Below are 18,258 nucleotides of genomic sequence, written 5' to 3' on the forward strand. Positions count from 1 at the left end.
TAGGCAAAGAGGTACAAAATACAAAATCTGTACTAAATCTCCTCAGTTTGCTCACGGTATGTGGTCACTTAGATCCAGTCAGTGATAACCTAAGCAGCTTTACAGCAATGATTCTACCCTCAGTTTAGCAAAACAACCTTGAACTACTCTTTCAGTTTGGCAGTCTGAAATATTTAATGTTGTTACATAATGAAGAGGTAACCATTTCAAAATTAATACCTAAATTAATACCTAATATGATTTTAAAAAACTGATATAGCTGGTGCTTACATTGCAAAGCCAAAAAAGTGAAGTACTGGCATATTTTATCTGATAAAGATGATAGGACCATGTACTAAACAGCTTTAAGTGATTATTTGTGATAATTAAAATTTCAACATTTTTTTTCTTAAAAATGAATAAATTTCCGTCAAACATAAAAGCAGTTTTTGTAATGTATATAAGGGGAAAATTATGATCTGTATAAAATATTTTATATATGGATATGATGTTTTCATTCATCCTAGTTGCAATGTTCCCCCTTGAAAATAATCTCTTAATAATTCCATTGAAACAAAATTAATCAAAAAACTAAGATGGCTCATATACTTTATTTAGTTGTTTACTATAGAACTCCCTGAAAAAAAAATAGTATGTTATAAAACAATCAGGAAAAATACCTCAATTCATTTTTAATATCAGCCATATGATTTCATTTTTTTCAGTCATATGATTTTAATCATCAGTTTGAAATATTAAAGTGAAAAGACTGTAATCTAGCCATAGGGGGAAAAATGTAACCTTACCTACTTAGCTTTAGTGTTGGCCAGAATGTCTAAAATTGTAGCCAAGAAGTCTCTCTTCTAGTGAACTTGGGAAGAATCTGACTTCTAGCTAAACTAGCTCATGATTAAAATTGGAATGCTTGAGAAAATGCAAGGCTTCTGGCTCTGACTCACTCTGAATTTAGGAGATCATTTGGAACATGGCCATCAAGCTCAAAGAGAGTTTAGCCCTCAATTTGTGCACTGGGCTCATTTTATAGTTCTGTATGAGAATCTATCTACCATTCCAGAAATAACATTTGAACTTTATTTCTGATTTTTTTTTTTTTGTCATTTATATTGCTCTGCTTTTGACCAGAGCTTGCCTATGTAGTAGATGAGCTAATGCAGTGGTTCTCAACCTTCTGGCCCTTTAAATACAGTTCCTCATGTTGTGACCCAACCATAAAATTATTTTCGTTGCTACTTCATAACTGTAATGTCGCTACTGTTATGAATAGTAATGTAAATACCTGATATGCAGAATGGTCTTAGGCGACCCCTGTGAAAGGGTTGTTCGATCGCCAAAGGGGTCGCGACCCACAGGTTGAGAACCGCTGAGCTGATGTCAGGCACCGACATCATGCTAAGACATATTAAGGTCACCAGAGTGCAGTAATAATTATAACCTGGTTCCAGTCACTTTGTCAGGAGGATAAGAGGACACATGTGCAAGATCATGGGGAAGTTGCTACTTCTGCCATTTTCACTCTCTTCTCCACAAATTTCCTTTCCAGGGATATTTCCACAAGCAAGTAGAAAGAGAAAGAATTTATTGTATAGAAATTTTCTCTCTGAACAGTTTCACAAAGTACAACAAAAAATGTGTGCATAATCTCCTATTAGACCTGTAGGAGATAGAAAGGTTCATTGAATGAAAAATACACAACATATTCTGGGAAATTTCATAGCAACTCTATGGTAGATGAGATAAAATGAATAGAGATCAAAAGAGTGAAAAATTGAACCAGTTATCAAGGGCTGGCAAATAAAATCAGCATGCAGGCCAAATCTGTGAAAAATTAGCTTTCCCGCTCAGTCAATGAACCAGCTATTGACAGATGCACTCAGGAATCTTCAAGCAAAATCTTTAAATGCAAAACCCTACTTGGACTGAAAAAAAACCGTTTTCCAACTAATGCTATTAGGCAGTCCCAGAGACCTTAATGAAATTAGGAAAAAAATGAATCTGTGTTATGTGACTTAGATCATGGTACAAAAACACTGGCCCAAACATAAGGTCAGTCTCCATGATTATTAGAGAATGAACATGCTGATACTTACATCCTTGGGGAAACTTCATATCTGAAGAGGACCACCCCAGTCATTCCTTTCTCTTTGTGTCCATAGCTCTCAATATTTCAGACATGTTTGTGTCTCTTTTTCTCAGTGACTAGGGCATCCTTGTGCTCACCTTTGCCCATTCATTTCTCAGGCACACTGAGGTGATATACATTATTTCACTGACTTCACAGTTCTGTTACTCTCTCCAAAAGTCATCACCATGGCATCCTCCTGATTTCTTCCTACTTATAAGCCTTCCAGATGCATGATGGGGGCAAAAGCATAGTTTTTGAATTGCCAGAAAATGAAACAAGCCAACTAGGCAGCAAAATAAATGACTTGAAACTCTCAATAACATTTAATGAAGTTCAGGACATGGGCAGGATGACTGTCCTGAGATCAAGAGTCACCTAGTGGGAGTCAGAGGACAGTGAAAGGACATTTTTTTAAATTTATTTTATTGATTTTTTACAGAGAGGAAGGGAAAGGGATAGATAGTTAGAAACATCGATGAGAGAGAAACATCGATCAGCTGCCTCCTGCACACCCCCTACTGGGGATGTGCCCGCAACCAAGGTACATGCCCTTGGCCGAAATCGAACCTGGGACCCTTCAGTCCACAGGCCGACGCTCTCTCCACTGAGCCAAACCGGTTCGGGCTGAAAGGACATTCTTGCCCTGGCTGGCTTAGCTCAGTAGATAGAGCATCGGCCTATGGACTGAAGGGTCCAGAGTTTGATTCCAGTGAAGGGCAAATACCTCAGTTCCAGGCTTGCCCTCTCCAGCCCAGGTTGGGGCGCATGTGGGAAGCAACCAGTGTATGTGTATCTCTCACATCAGTGTTTCTCTCTCTGTCTTTCCCCCTCCCTTCCACTCTCTCTAAAAATCAATGGATAAAATATCCTCAGGTGAGAATTAACAAAAACAAACAAAAAAGGATGTTCTTGAAGGACCCTGTAAACTGAAATAATACCGCAGATTCTCATACCCCAGGAAAATGGGCTTTTCTACCCATCATGAATAGAAACCTGGATGAGTGGCACAAAAGTCAGTGAAACTAAGAAAATCCTACAGGTTCTAAATTGATGGTGAGTCATAAACAGATAGTCCATGGGTTATGTCGGACTCAATGTACATTGTTTCATGGTTACATCGCCATCTCCCATTTATTTATTTTAAAAAAATGTTCCATCATTTCGATGTATGTACATATGTGCTTTATGTTTTTTATTATTTACCACAAGCAAAGGTCAGGAATTATTATCTTTCTTTTAAATTTTTTTTTACTGTTTCACCTCATTGCTGCTGTGTATGTGCTCCATGTGAGTGAGGTAGGTGCTTATGTAGGTGGGTTCCGACTTACAGTGAAAATTATGTTACGCCGCACTGTAGGAAAGTATCTCCGACGTAACCCGAGGACCTACAGTATATACCCATTTGTGGATATAGAAGAATATATAGGAGAATTTACAGGATTGTGTTGGTCTAGGTCAGTGGTCGGCAAACTGCATCTCAGCACACTGCGGCTCGCGAGCCACATGTGGCTCTTTGGCCCCTTGAGTATGGCTCTTCCACAAAATACCGACTTCTGCGCATGGGCCACGAAGTTTCAATCGCAATATACGTGCGCGCCCGCACGTGGTATTTTGTGGAAGAGCCACACTCAAGGGGCCAAAGAGCTGCATGTAGCTCGCGAGCCATGGTTTGCCGACCACGGGTCTAGGTTCTTCTGAACCTCTGAAGTATGCATCAGGTACTACTCATTAGAAGATATACTGAAAATAGAATTCAAATGGAGCATAGCAAGAACACTGGGTTAAGGGAAACAGAAGTTTGAGATAGTTGTGTGTGGGAGGGTAAAACATACATAAGTTACCTTTAACAAGAAAATTTAAAACGCCAACTAAGAGAGAAAAATCTAGAGTAATTTTGACTTTGAATTGCGTTAATGTGTAAATGAGCTGCATTCCCTCTCCAATACAAACCAAAACAGAGAATGTCCTGAGCCTCCATTCTTTTCACAGAGGGATTCCTCTAAATTTACAAGGATAATTCGGTAAGATTGTTCCCAAAAGGAGTTTGAAAAACATTAAACATTTCTTTTATGAAGTGAACATAACATTGTTATCAAATTCTAATAAAGATTTATTTTTAAAAACTACAAATCAATTTAGTTATGAATATCAAAACAAAAATCTTAAATACAGTTTAGCAAGTAGCATACCACAAGGAACAACAACAACAAAAAATACATTATGCCCCAGTGGGATTCTTTTCAAGAATGTAAGTATGTTTCAATGAAGGCAACCATTAATATAATTCATTTTGTAAATATATCCAAAAAGAATACTATCATAGCTGCTATTGTTAACAAGATTTTTGACAAAAATAAAAATAGACCAGTATTAGTAAGAGTAAAATAGAAAATTCTAAAATAGATTTTAAAATAAACAGTATAAAAATCAGCATTTTATTTGATACATACAAGAAGCATTCCTCCTAATGTTAAGAGAAAGAAAAAGATACACACTCTTGTTCTTACTATTAATTTTTTTTTCAATTATACCTGACATTCAATATTATTTTATATTAGTTTCAAATGTACAGATAGTAATTAGATAGTTAATACTTTATAGAGTATTAACCCTGATATTTCTAGTACCCATATGGCACTTAGTGTAGTTATTACATTATTGACTATTAAAGGCCCAGTGCATGAATTCATGCATGGGTGGGATCCCTTGGCCTGGCGGGCGATCGGGGCTGGCCAGCGGAATGGGTGGAGGGACCACAGGAGGTTGGCTGTAGGAGTGCACTGACCACCAGGGGGCAGCTCCTGCATTGAGCATCTGCCCCCTGGTGGTCAGTGCATGTCATAGTAATCAATCAATCAGTTGTAATGGTTGCTTAGGCTTTTATATAGAGAGACTAGAGGCCCAGTGCACAAAAATTTGTGCACTCGGGGGGGAGAAGGGGTCCCTCAGCCCAGCCTGTGCCCTCTTACAGTCTGGGACCCCTCAGGAGATAACGACCTGCTGGCTTAGGCCTGCTCCCGGGTGGCAGAGGGCACCAATCCCTAGGTGCAGCCCCTGGTCGGGCTCAGAGCAGGGCTGAATGGGGAGTTGGAGTGCCACCCCCTGTCATGCACAGAGCAGGGCGGATTGGGAGGTTGCGATGCCAACCTCAGTCACACTCAGGGTAGGGCCGATTGGGGGGTTGGGGCACCGCCCCCTGTCACACTCAAGGCAGGGTCGATGGGGAGGTTGTGGTGCCACCCCCTGTCATGCACAGAGCAGGGCCAATCAGGGGGTTGGGGCGCTGCCCCCTGTCACTCACAGAGCAGGGCCCATCAGGGGAGGTTGGGGCTCCATACCCTGTCACTCACAGAGGAGGGTCAATCAGGGGGTTGGGGAGCTCCCCCCGCTGTAAAGCACAGAGCAGGGCCGATCAGGGGGTTGAGGAACTTCCACCTGTCACACACAGAGCAGGGCTGATCAGAGGGTTGGGGAGCTCCCCCCTATCTGGCACAGAGCAGGGCTGATCAGAGGGTTGGGGTGCCTTCCCCTGTCACGAACAGAACAGGGCAGATAGGGAGGCTGTGACCCCGCCCCTGTCACACACAGAGCTGCAGGGCGATCAGGGGGTTTGGGCGCTGCCCCCTGTCACGCTGATCCTGATGCCGGGAGGCCTCGTGGCTCCGCTGATCCCGGTGCTGGGAGGCATATTACCCTTTTACTATATAGGATAGAGGCCTGGTGCACGTGTGGGGGCCGGCTGGTTTGCCCTGAAGGGTGTCATGGATCAGGCTGGGGGTCCCCACTGGCGTGCCTGGCCAGCCTGGATGAGGGGATGATGGCTGTTTGCAGCTGGTCACACACCCTTCAGGGTGGGGGTCCCCACTGGGGTGCCTGGGCAGTCTGGGTGAGGGGCTGAGGGCTGTTTTCAGGCTGGCGGGTGACTGAAGCTCCCAACCGCTCCTTTTTTTCTTTTTTTTTTATTCCGGGCCAGCTTTAGCTCTGAGGCTTGGCTCCAGCTCTTTGGCCTCGACTGCTGAAAGCAGGTATCTGGTTTGCTTGGGTTCTATAATCAAAACACTGTTTCAACTCCAGCTCTGAGATCCTGGCTGGCTGAAAGCAGGTTTCTGGGGTTTTGTTTAGCTTCTATATTTGTAACAATGTTTCAAACTGCAAGCTCAGAGGCCAGCAGCGCCAGGCGGGGAACGTTGGAGTCCTCCGTCACTGAAGCAAACAAGCCTCATGTTCCCTTCAAGCTGCCTGGCTGCTGGCTGCCATCTTGGCTGGCAGTTAATTTGCATATCGCCCTGATTAGCCAATGGGAAGGGTAGCGGATGTATGGCTAATTACCATGTTTCTCTTTTATTAGATAGGATATTCCCTACACTGTACTTTACATACTGTGACTATTTTGTAGCTACCAATTTGTACTTCTAAATCCCTTCACCTTTGAAAACTGAGGCAGCTACTCTAGAAAACGTTATAGAAGTTCCTCAAAAATATTAAAAATTAGAAAAATAAAAAATTAGAAATTATTATTTCTAGTATTGAACATGTAGTCAGTGTAACCAGTTAAATAAAAGAAATCATAAGCTTAAGAAATATAAAGGAAGAAGAAAAGCTATTATCTATTTGCAGATGCTGCGATTGAAATGTCCAAAAGACCCATTAGAAAACTGCAAATGATAACAGAATTAGCAAAGTAATGGGATAATAGAGTTTATAAATAGTTATCTATAAGAATTTCTTATTTTTAAAAAGTGACAAGGTAAAATTAAAAGACCTATTTATAATATCAATAAAATATAAAATGGCTCACATAAAATTTACATGGATTTTGAAAATATTGTATGAAGAAAATATTAAGATTCCTGAATGTCTCAAAATAGAACTGAATAAATGGAAAGATATTTCACATTTTTTGATAGATTCATCATGAGAAATATGTCAATTCTACTTCAGTTTAATGGCCATCTTTTACTGTTCTTCAAACTTTGTAGATTTAGAAAGTTAAAAACTTCATGAACTGAAAACAATTTATTTTTCAAACATTTATTATGAAAATATTTGAAATTCTAGGATGGGAGCTTTAAAGGTCAGAGATTTCTGTCACTTTTGTTCACCAGTGCACCATAGTGTCTAGCCTGTAACTGGCATATAGTAGTTGTTTAATTAATTTTTTATGTTTGTGTTGAATAACCAAATGGATGTCTTCACATATGAAGAAGGAAGTGAAAAAAAATAGAACTGTGGATAATGGACACAATATACAAACTCATTTCGCATATTCGAGTGTAGAAATGTACACTTGAAATCTATATAATCTTATTAACTAACTAGAGGCCTAGTGCACAGGATTCATGCACTGTTTGGGGGCATGGCCTGCGGGGATTGGCCTGCTGTGGGAGGGATGCTCATCCCGGTCAGCTGAGCGGCTGTGGACCTGCCCTCTGAGTAGCTGCTCTGTGGTCCGGCATCGCCTGTGGAGCTGGAGCACTTGCCTCTCCAAGGAAGCCAGTCGGGGCTGGGCCCAGGGACAGTAGCACTGAGAGAAGGCAGAGTAGGCCTCAGTCTTGCGCCAGCAGTGAGCCTGCCTCCCAGCCTCCTGGGCCAGCTCTATGACCTTGCAGCAGTGCTGTGCAGCCTGTAGGTGTCCAGAGGAGGCAGCAGGGAGCAAGGAGGAGGAGCCTGGGGTGAGGAGGCGAGGATCGCAGCCCGGGTTCCTGCCCGTTGGCCCAGGGTTCACAGTAGGAGCAGCCGCTCATCCCGGTCAGCCAAGCGGGGCTCCCACTGTGGTAGCGCACTGACCATCAGGGGGCAGCTCTTGCATTGAGCGTCTGCCCTCTGGTGGTCAATGCGTTTCATAGCGACTGATCGAGCAGTCGTTCTGGTTGTCCTGTCATTCAGTCGCTGGGCTTTTATTATGTAGGACCAGAGGCCTGGTGCATGAAATTTGTGCATGGAAGGTGGGGGGTCCCTCAGCCTGGCCTGTACTCTCTCCAATCTGGGACCCCTCAGGGGATGTCCAACTGCCTCTTGCAATGTAGGACTGCTGGCTCCTAACCTCTCACCTGCCTGCCTGCCTGATCGCCCCTAACTGCTCCCCTACTGGCCTGATTGCCCCTAACTGCTCCCTTGCTGCCCTGATCATCCCTAACTGCCTCTGCCTTGCCCTGCACCTGGGACCCAGGATTCCCTTGTCTGGCCAGTCACAGGCACCCGGGACCTGGGTTTCCCTCCCTCTGTCTGGCCACAGGCACCCAGGACCCGCTCTGGCTTTGCCCAGACTGGCTGCAGCCACACGTGCCTGGGACCACGGGACGGGCGACTGGGTTCTCTCCCAGGGTGCAGCCACAAGCGCTAGCACTTGGGACCGTGGAGTGGGCATCTTGTCCCTCTCCTGGGCCACGGCCATAGGCACTGGTGCCCAGGGCCATGGGGTGGGCAGCTTGTCCCTCTCCCAAGCTGCAGTTGCAGATGCAGTCACTGGTGCCCAGGACCCCCGGGTGGGTGGCTTGTCCCTCTTCCAGGCCTCAGTCTGGCTGGAACCCATTCCTCTCTCGCAAGCTCATTTGTGCCTTGCTGGTCCCCATTCCTCTCTTGCAAGCTCACTTGTGCCTTGCTGGTCCCTATTCCTCTCTCCTCAGTGTTGAGTGTCTGAGCCATTACAGCATGACGGCATGAGGGCATGATGACCATTTGCATATTAGCTCTTTATTATATAGGATGTTGTCACAGCTATAAGTTTAATAAACAAATAAAATTAAATTTCAAAAAAAATCCTTGCCACATAAATTGTTCATGGCCTTAATATGAGTGTTCAAGAGTTTTGGGATATGTTTTCCTTCCCAACTTGTTATGCTTTCTAGTCTCACAAAAAAAATCACCTCTGAGAAGGATGCATCCTCTCCCCTGCTCCCTTCAAAGCATTGCCCTTAGCTTGGTGGGTTGACTGAGATGAGAGGTAGCCGTGAGGATGCTGAGAATGATAGGATCTTTAAAGTGCATTTTACTCATTTGTTTCCTCCCACTCCCCACCTGGTCTCACCAGGCGGTTCTTTTCATATATTATTGATGTCAGCACTTTTTAAATGCATGAGGCAACCTGATCACTCCTCTGGGGATGTTGTTAAACTGAGCAATGAGTTTTAATTTTGAAAAGTAGTCAAAGACTTCAGACATCAATTTTTTTTAAAGGGTATGATATTGACATCAGCCTACTAATTCTAGGCCTGTTCATTCATTAAGGCACTAGAGACATCTCTCCTGGATGTTTTGATGCATAATGGAAATGTAAAAATTTGCATGAGTGTTTTACTTAGCATGTTGGGAATTGAAGACCAAAAGCAAAAATCATTGCTGTGTCAATGTTTTCTTTGTTGTTGCTGCTGCTACTCTGACTATTTCCATGGCTAATAAATTATGGATAATGAAGACATTCCTAAAGTGTGTTTGCTGAAGAGGTGGTGAGGAGACACGGATCTGAGAACAGCTGAGAGCACTGAGCTCAGTCCCAGACGGACACCAGGATTTCAACCCTGCAGAAATGACAAAGCAGAGGCGAGGTCTGACTGACAACATGTCAGTGGAAATTGCTCAAACTGAACAGACAGGAAGAAAAGAAGTAAAAAAAAAAAAAAAAAAAAAAAAAGTAGCAGGGGCAGAGACTTGTAGGTCCAGTTTAAATGATCAAACACACATGTCATTGGAATCTCAGGACAGAAATGAAAGCAGAGTAATTGAAAACATAATGGCCCAGAATTTGCCCCCAAGTTGATGAAAGATATTAACTGTTCTGAGAAGCTCAGCAAATTGCAAGCAGAATAATTTTTTACAAAGCCACATCGAAGCATATCAGAATCAAATTGCTGAAAACAAAAGGTAGAGAGATAAGTCTTTAAAATGTCCAAAGAAAATGACGTGTAAGAGAACAGTAATTAAAAAAATAAATAGCTGGGCCCTAGCCAGTTTGGCTCAGTGGATAGAGCGCCGGACTGGTGACTAAAGAGTTCCGGGTTCAATTTTTGTCAAGGGCATATACCTTGTGGTTGCAGGCTCCAGGGGAATGTGCGGGAGACAACCAATCAATATGTCTCTCACAAGGGTGTTAACTCTCTGTCTCTCTCTCTCTCCCTTCCACTCTTTCTAAAAATCAATGGAAAAAATATCCTGGGGTGAGGATTAAAAAAAAAGAAAGAAAGAAAGCTGGTGCTCTCGGTGGTCCTTTCCCTCTGGTAGCCTGTGCGATGTGTCTGTTTTCTTACATGGGTGCACAGCTCATGTGGGAATCTGGCACGGTGTTAGGCTGCACCGAATGTTACAGGCTCCTCTCCAGCTCTCTTCAATCAGGGATTTCCCCATACTTGGCAGGTACCAGAGCTCATTTTCATGGTTTATGAGTAAAATGTTTTTGTTTGTTTTGCTTTCTTTTTGGATTTTTCACCAGCTGGGAGAGAAAAAGACAGAAAAGATGAAAAACTAGTAATAAAACGAGGTTCTCCCTTAGACTGTCCAGCTCCCAGGGACTCTCTCCCCAGGCCTCTAGCCAGAAAGAAAACATTTTTCTTGGAGTTTTTGTTGTCTGTGCCTGATTTGTTACCAGGGACAACCAGGGACAAAGCCAAAAAATAAAGAAGAAAAAAGCAAATGAAGAGGAAACTCCCCACAGTGTAGTTTGTTCTTCACATTTTGTTTTCTCTCCCAGAAAGCTCCACTGTTCTTTACTCCCGTGCCCTCATGTAGTTGCTTTTGAAATTTTGCCAACAATTTTGGTCGAGATCAGTGAGACAGATGGATTTGTATTCAGGCTTAGCTGGTGCTGAGGCGCTCTCCTGAATTTTCTCATTGTAGTCTTGTGTTCCTATTTGGAAATTATTGGGTTATTGTTCAGTCTTACTATGTAATCTTTATACATTCGTGGTCTCAGATAATGTTGAAGTTTGTCACCTACTTTTCAAAGAGAGGACAAAATTTCCCTAGCCGGTTTGGCTCAATGGATAGAGCATAGGCCTGTGGACCAAATTACAGTCAAGGGCACCTTGCCTTGGTTGCAGGCTCCTCTCTGGCCTGGGCCCTGGTCAGGGCTCGTGCAGAAGGCAACCAATTGATGTGTTCCTCTTACATCGATGATGTTTCTGTCTTTCCCTCTCTCTTCTATTCTCCCTAGAAATCAATGGGAAAATTTCCTGGAGTGAGGATTAAGAGAGAGAGAGAGAGAGAGAGAGAGAGAGAGAGAGAGAGAGAGAGAGAGAGAGAGAGAACAAAAATCAATTTTTTAAAAATCCATTGTTTTAAGTCTGTGAGGGTCAAATGCTACTATCTTCTTATTATAACTGTTTCTGCTTCTTATTCAAGTTGTTTTTCTCTGTTGTACTTAGAGATATTCACTGTTTATTAGTCTTTGCTTAAAAATGATATTTCAGCAGTTGGAATAAATTCAAATGAAGTTGAAGCTATGAGAGTCACTGGCCCACCTACTTCAGGTGTACCTGTGTGACCAACCCATGGGAAGGTTGGTTGAGGTCTGAGGAAGGCTTTTCTTTTTCCACTTTTCTTCCCTTTCCATCCTATTCTACAGGTATCCTCCCCCCAAAAAATGTATACACACTTTAATAGCTGATCCTATTACATTTTGAAAATAGAATGTATTTTAATAAACACTGCCTTTATAATTATTCAGTGTATATGCATTTTTGGGACCCATTGTATATGGAAGCTTAGCAGCATTTACAGAAGGTTTTTACGATTACAGGCAGAATATGGAAAATAAGTCTGGTTTTCTGCCATTACCCCCAAAGGTGCAACTTTCTGAGTTTTCCTATGAAAGTAGAAAAGGACTCCCAGAACATCACCTATCTTGCTTGGATACTAGGTTATGATCTTGGCTCTCTAGCTCTCAAATGTATAATGTATAGATGGATGTTTTCAGAATAAAAGTGACTTTTCTATGTGTTACTCCACATACTTCTCTAGTTATATTTTGAGCTAAAACTCAGTCTGCATGTTTTTTGCTCTTTTGGGGGGTATCTTTAGATATGTGTTTTTTAATCTAACATTTTTAATATTTAAAGTAGGATGTTAGGTTTAAAAACTAGCTATCCACTAAAGTAAACGGGAAGTCTTTCAACCAAGACCCTTTCGGGTCAAATTTAAGTTGTTAGGAGACTCAATACTCATCCATAGCCATTGACTATATGAAGTGTCCCTCCCCAGGTGATGACAGAATCATCGAATAATTTATACTCAAGAAAACTTCTCTCTTTTTATACAAGGTATTATTATTTTTTTACTTTGTGCCAGAATTTTTTTTTTCAGTTTTATTGATGAAAAAAATGAATTACTGTATAGGGTGTACAGCATGATGGTTTGATTTACATATATTGGGAAATGATTACCACAATTGATTCAGCTAACATTCATCTTCTTGTATAGATACTATAGAAAGAAAACAATCAGTATTACAATAAGAATTCTTAGAGTTCACTCTCTCAACAACATTCCTGTATATGCTAGTGAGGTTGAGCATCTTTTCACAAACCTGTTGGCCATTAGTATACCTTTTTTGGAGAAATTCAGATCCTTTGCCTATTTTTTTAATTGGGTTATTTGGGTTTTGCTATTGACTTGTATGGGTTCTTTATATATTCTGGGTATTAACTCCTTATCAGATACATAGTTTGCAAATACCACTCCATAGATTGTCTTTCACTTTGTTGATTGTTTCTTCTGCTGCGCAGAAGCTTTTTAGTTTAATGTGGTCTCACTTGTTTATTTTTTGTTTAATTTTATTGCTTGTGTTTTATGTGTCATTTCCAAGAAATCATTACCAAGACCCATGTCAAGGAGTTTCATTCCAGTTTTCTAGTAGGAGTTTCATGGTTTCAAGTCTTATATTTAAGTCTTTAATCCACTTTGAGGTAATTTATGTTAGTGGTATACAAGCTATTTTTAACTTAGCAAAACTACAATGAGCGCATTATGCCACAAGGTTTTGTGTTTCTGAGTACATAAAATCCTGTGCCTCTGAAAGTTATGTGCCAAAAGTAGGTGTTTTTTTTTCTTCTAGCTTTGAAATGCTCTCTCTTTATTCACATTATTTGGTGATAATTTAATATTCAGTTGAAAGTATAATTTACTAATAAGCAGTAAAGTCAAGACTACAATTGTTAGTGAGCTCTATTACTGAGGGTGTATTAAATCAAGAGAAGGCAAACAAATTAATGAATCTAATTCTTCTCCACTCCAGGCAGTAATGTTCAAAGGTTGGCAAATCAAGCAAGATTTTTCACAAAGAGACTGGAAAAAAAAATGGCTTTTAAAGTAGTCACAAGTATAACACCATGTGACATCTGAAGAACCCAGGGACCACTTTCAATTATGAGGAGACCCTCTCATACCTCATTATCTAATAGATTCTCCGTGTTCACCTCTGTCAAGAGCCTCTGATGCCAGGCTTGTAATGTTATGGCTTAAAATCTTTACTGATTCGCATGCTCATTTATTTAAACACTTCATTAAAAGTAACACACTCACATCCTCAGGTAATGTTATTTGCCATTAATTAACAACGATATCAACTAAAGGGCATATTTAAAAAAATGCACTAAGTTCCATAACCAGAGAGAATGAGAACTTACTGATTTCAAAAAGACCATGAGTTACAAAGAACCAAGAGACCAATGATCATTACCAATAAATTAGCAGTAAAAATAAAATAGTGTTAAATTTCATTTTAGAATTAAAAAAATACTTTACTAAAAAATACTTTACTAATGCACTTCATATAATTTTTAAAAGCCTGTTTTTTTAGATCAAAGTATTAAGATATTAAGTATTTAGTAAATAATTTGTGACTGGATAAATGATTCTAATCGCTTTAAAAGGATAGTTTGATTTCTCATTGATTATTTCATTCTGTATGCAATAAAGTGCAGAGGGGGACATATAGAGCACATGTATAGAAAGAAAGGCCTATGGAGTAGAGGAATTAGTTATGGGCAAGACGCTGGTATATTAGAAAAGTTAAATTTATTATATCACTGATATCTCCGTATGTAGCCAATTCCTTTTTTATTAATATTTTATTGAGTTAATAATTTTAAATTATTCAAAAATTTGTAGTATGATTTCAAATAACATTTCTAATTATCATTAAATAAACCAAATTATTTTAAAGCCTTGTTTTGAAGCATGGTCAAAATTGTTTTTCCTGAAAACTGTGGTCCTTGATTTATTTATCTTATTCATGGTCATGATCTATAGTTACTAAACATTTAATTAAATTTATATGTGTTTTATGTACAGTAATATATTTAGAAAAACAAAAAAAGAGGTTAGAGTTTCTTCTGAGTCAAAAAATAACTCTAATTTTTCATATGCATTGACAGTTGCATGATAAATCTGTATGTTTCATTGGCTCATTTATTATTGTATTCATTTAACAAGCATTCATTGAGATTCTAAAACAGGAGTTAGAAATAAAAGGTGAACAAGACACAGTCCTAACCTGCAGTTCAGAAGTAAGAAGTACATAACAACTGTAACCGGAAGTCCAAAAGTCGGAGAAATTTGAATAGGATTGCATGAGGAGTCTTAATTTACAGGGGAGAAAATGAGGATTTTAAAAATATGTTTTAATGATTTCAGAGAGGAAGGGAGAGAGACAGAGAGATAGAAACATCAGTCATGAGAGAGAATCATTGATAGGCTGCCTCCTTCACACCTCCTACTGGGGATCAAGCCTGCAACCTCTGCATGTGCCCCGATCAGGAATTGAACCATGACCTCCTGGTTCATAGGTTGATGCTCAACCACTGAGCCATGCCCGCTGGCCAATAAATGAGGATTTTAAATCAGGAATGAGAGAAAAAAAGAAAACTCTTCTTCCACCTAAACCATATTATTAGTATTTTCAAACAGGTAGTAGAACTGAGGCTGTTAGAAAATAATTGGAACACCCTGCCCTCCTGTGGAACAATAATAATGGCTGATGCCAATAAAATCTGAGACATAAGTATAGAGAGTGAAAAAGGAGAAGGAGGAGGAGGAGAAACAGGAGAAGGAGGAGGAGGAGGAGGAAGAGAAGGAGGAAGAAGAAGAGGAGAATGGAGAACTGTGTTTCAATGAAGAGTCAGTCAATGGAGGGAAGTATAATACCTAGATGGGAAACTGTTCTAGAGAAGCAGAGAGGAGTAAGATCTTCCCTTAAGTATTTGTAGATAGAAGAACACCCTTCTCTGAAAATAGAAATAAAAATATAAGCCAGTTTTTAAAACAATTTCCATGTCTAGGGTGACATGGGGATGAAAAAGGAAGGGGGACAGGAATCTAGCAACAAAGACAACAGCTGCACAAAAAAGGATATGTAATCTCTCTTGTGCATTTAAAAAATTATATAGGCCTATACATTTAGTTCTTTTTTATCTAGAATCTTACTTCCTAAAGTCCAATCAGCTTGAGGCAATGAATAATTTGCAGACAATTTGCATCTATGTGAGTTCCTCTTTGTGTGCATGTTTATGGTTATTTAACAATATTTAATTTAATTTTATTTAATTCTTAATAAAAGGAAGACAATCAGGTTTCATCCTCAGACTAAGTCTATATGTTCAAGAATAATGATATCTGGGTTTAAGAATCTCAGGGATTTCATTTTTTTTCTATTTTCATGCATATACTATATACTCACTCTACAATTACTTATTGAAGATCCACAAAGCTCAATGCTAGTGATGTAGATGTGAAAAAGCATTTTTTAAAACACACGTTAAATAGACACAAAAAGACAAATTAATTATAACAACTTTTCTTAGGTTGGTTACAACAGAGAGAACCACAGGTTTTTAACTACTGGAGGAATGAACGGCTGTGTTTATTTTTATTTTTTAAAATGTATTTTATTGCTTTTTTACAGAGAGGAAGGGAGAGGAATAGAGAGTTAGAAACATCGATGAGCTGCCTCCTGCACACTCCTACTGGGGATGTGCCCACAACCAAGGTACATGCCCTTGACCAGAATCAAACCTGGGACCCTTGAGTCTGCAGGCCAAGGCTCTATCCACTGAGTCAAACCGGTTAGGGCAAAAGGCTGTGTTTACACTGAACCCGAGTGAAAGAGGGCAAAATCTCACAGGTCCTCATATGTTGATGTGACTTAAAACCTCCTGTTGTATACAAACTATTTTTAAAAATGTATCTTTATTGTTGAAAGTATTACAGATGTCCCCTTTTTTTTTCTCCCATTTACCCTCTCCCCCTCCCACTCCCATCGCATTCCCAGGTCTTCCCTGCGCGATTGTCTGTCCATGGGCAATGCATATATGCATATAAATTCATTGGTTAATCTCTTCCTGATTCCCCACCCACTCTGAAATACATCCGTCTGTTCCATGCTTCTATGTCTCTGGATCCTTTTTGTTGGTCAGTTTTTTATTTATTAGATTCCACATATAAGTGAGATCATGTGACACTTGTTGTTCTCTGACTGGCTTATTTTGCTTAGCATAATACTCTCCAGGTCCCTCCATGCTTTCTCAAAAGGTTAGAGTTTTTAAATTCACATGGTCTATGTGAATAAACATAGAATTTTTGGAACAGATGTGCATCTAATTTCTTTCATAAAATAAAATGTTTTTCTCTGCTTCTGCCAGTGAGTACCACAGGAGATATCCCTCAGTAAAGGGCACCAGCTGAGAAACAATAGAAGAAGCTTTCAGCATCTGTCCTACGACTGATGGCTGTCTTGCCCCCTTAGACTTCATAACGTTTATATTTATTAGAGCAAAATACAAAAAAAATCAGCCATTGTATATTGAGTTGTGAATAAAATGTAGAAATATCTGGAAATAAATCGTAGTTCTAGAGACAGGTTTTTATTTTTCCTTATTTTTCCTTATTTTTTGTACAAATTTTTTTTCTATTTTCTTTTTCAGAAGAAGAACATTACTTCTTCAATAAGAAAACAGACCCTGGCCGGTTTGGCTCAGTGGATAGAGAGTTGGCCTTCAGACTGAAGGTCCAGGGTTCAATTCCGGTCAAGAGAACATGCCCAGGTTTTGGGCTCGATCCCCAGAAGGGGGCATGCAGGAGGCAGCCAATTAATGACTCGTTCTCATCATTGATGTTTCTCTCTCTGAATCAATAAAAATATATTTAAAAAATTAAAAAATAATAAGGAAACAGAAAGGTTGCAGTGCTTCTTCAATAAGAAAGCTGCTCCAATTTATTCATTCCATCTACATTGCCAGTATCTACCTTTGCAGACCTGCACAGCTCTCCCCCAGGCCCCTGAGAAGTGCCCTTCCCTGAGGCCAGGGCATACTACTTAAACAGCGAGTTCTGATTGGACCTGGGTCAGACATTTACCCTCTCCTGATCCAATCAATTTTACTCCCCCGTGGGTCTAGAATCCTGATTGGAAGATGCTTGCGACCTTGGGTTTGAGCAAGAAGACCTTAACGTTCCCCGCAGCGTGACTAACCATTAGACGCATTTCTTCTGATTACAGGCCACCCGCCTCTTTTTCCTTAGTGCACTTACTTTTGAAAGCTTGTAATTGAAAATGATTTTTATGCCCCTTTGAAATGTAGGTATGCCTTCCCCAAGCCTCCTGAGAGTTTATAACCCAGGAAAGATTTTTTTCAAGGACCTGAGAGTAATTCATTTGAAAGATGCCTCCCGTATATCCCAATTTCTTTAAAGTTAGGACCCTAACTTCCGTGGATGCCAGTCAGCAAGCACAGCCTAGTCACAGAGAAAAACGCTTGTAAATTCAGGAATAACTCACGATGCGCATCCTATTAATCAACCTCCCCACTAACATCCTCCAGGACAGTTTCACTGGCTCGCCCAGCACTTCAATCTACCTTTGTTTCACAGAGTTGAGGTCAACTTCTCTCCCTTACTTCAGTAGTCCAACAAAATCTTCTTTGCTTGGTAAATTTTCCAAGTGCAATTTTTCTCTGACAGGTTTATGAGTGAACAGTGGCCACTTCTGAAAACTAGACCTGTAAAATTATTATGTGGCAAGGGGAAGTAGAGAAAATGGTTCCTCAGAAAGATCATGAAGCATATGCAAACACAGATAAGTACGATAAGTGATGAGCTGCTTTGAGTGAGAGAAAGAGCAGTTCCCTCAATTCCTGGTGGCTTTCTAGTGC

Source organism: Myotis nattereri (genome assembly GCF_964212035.1).
Source record: "Myotis nattereri genome assembly, chromosome: 9".
Classification (NCBI taxonomy): Eukaryota; Metazoa; Chordata; class Mammalia; order Chiroptera; family Vespertilionidae; genus Myotis; species Myotis nattereri.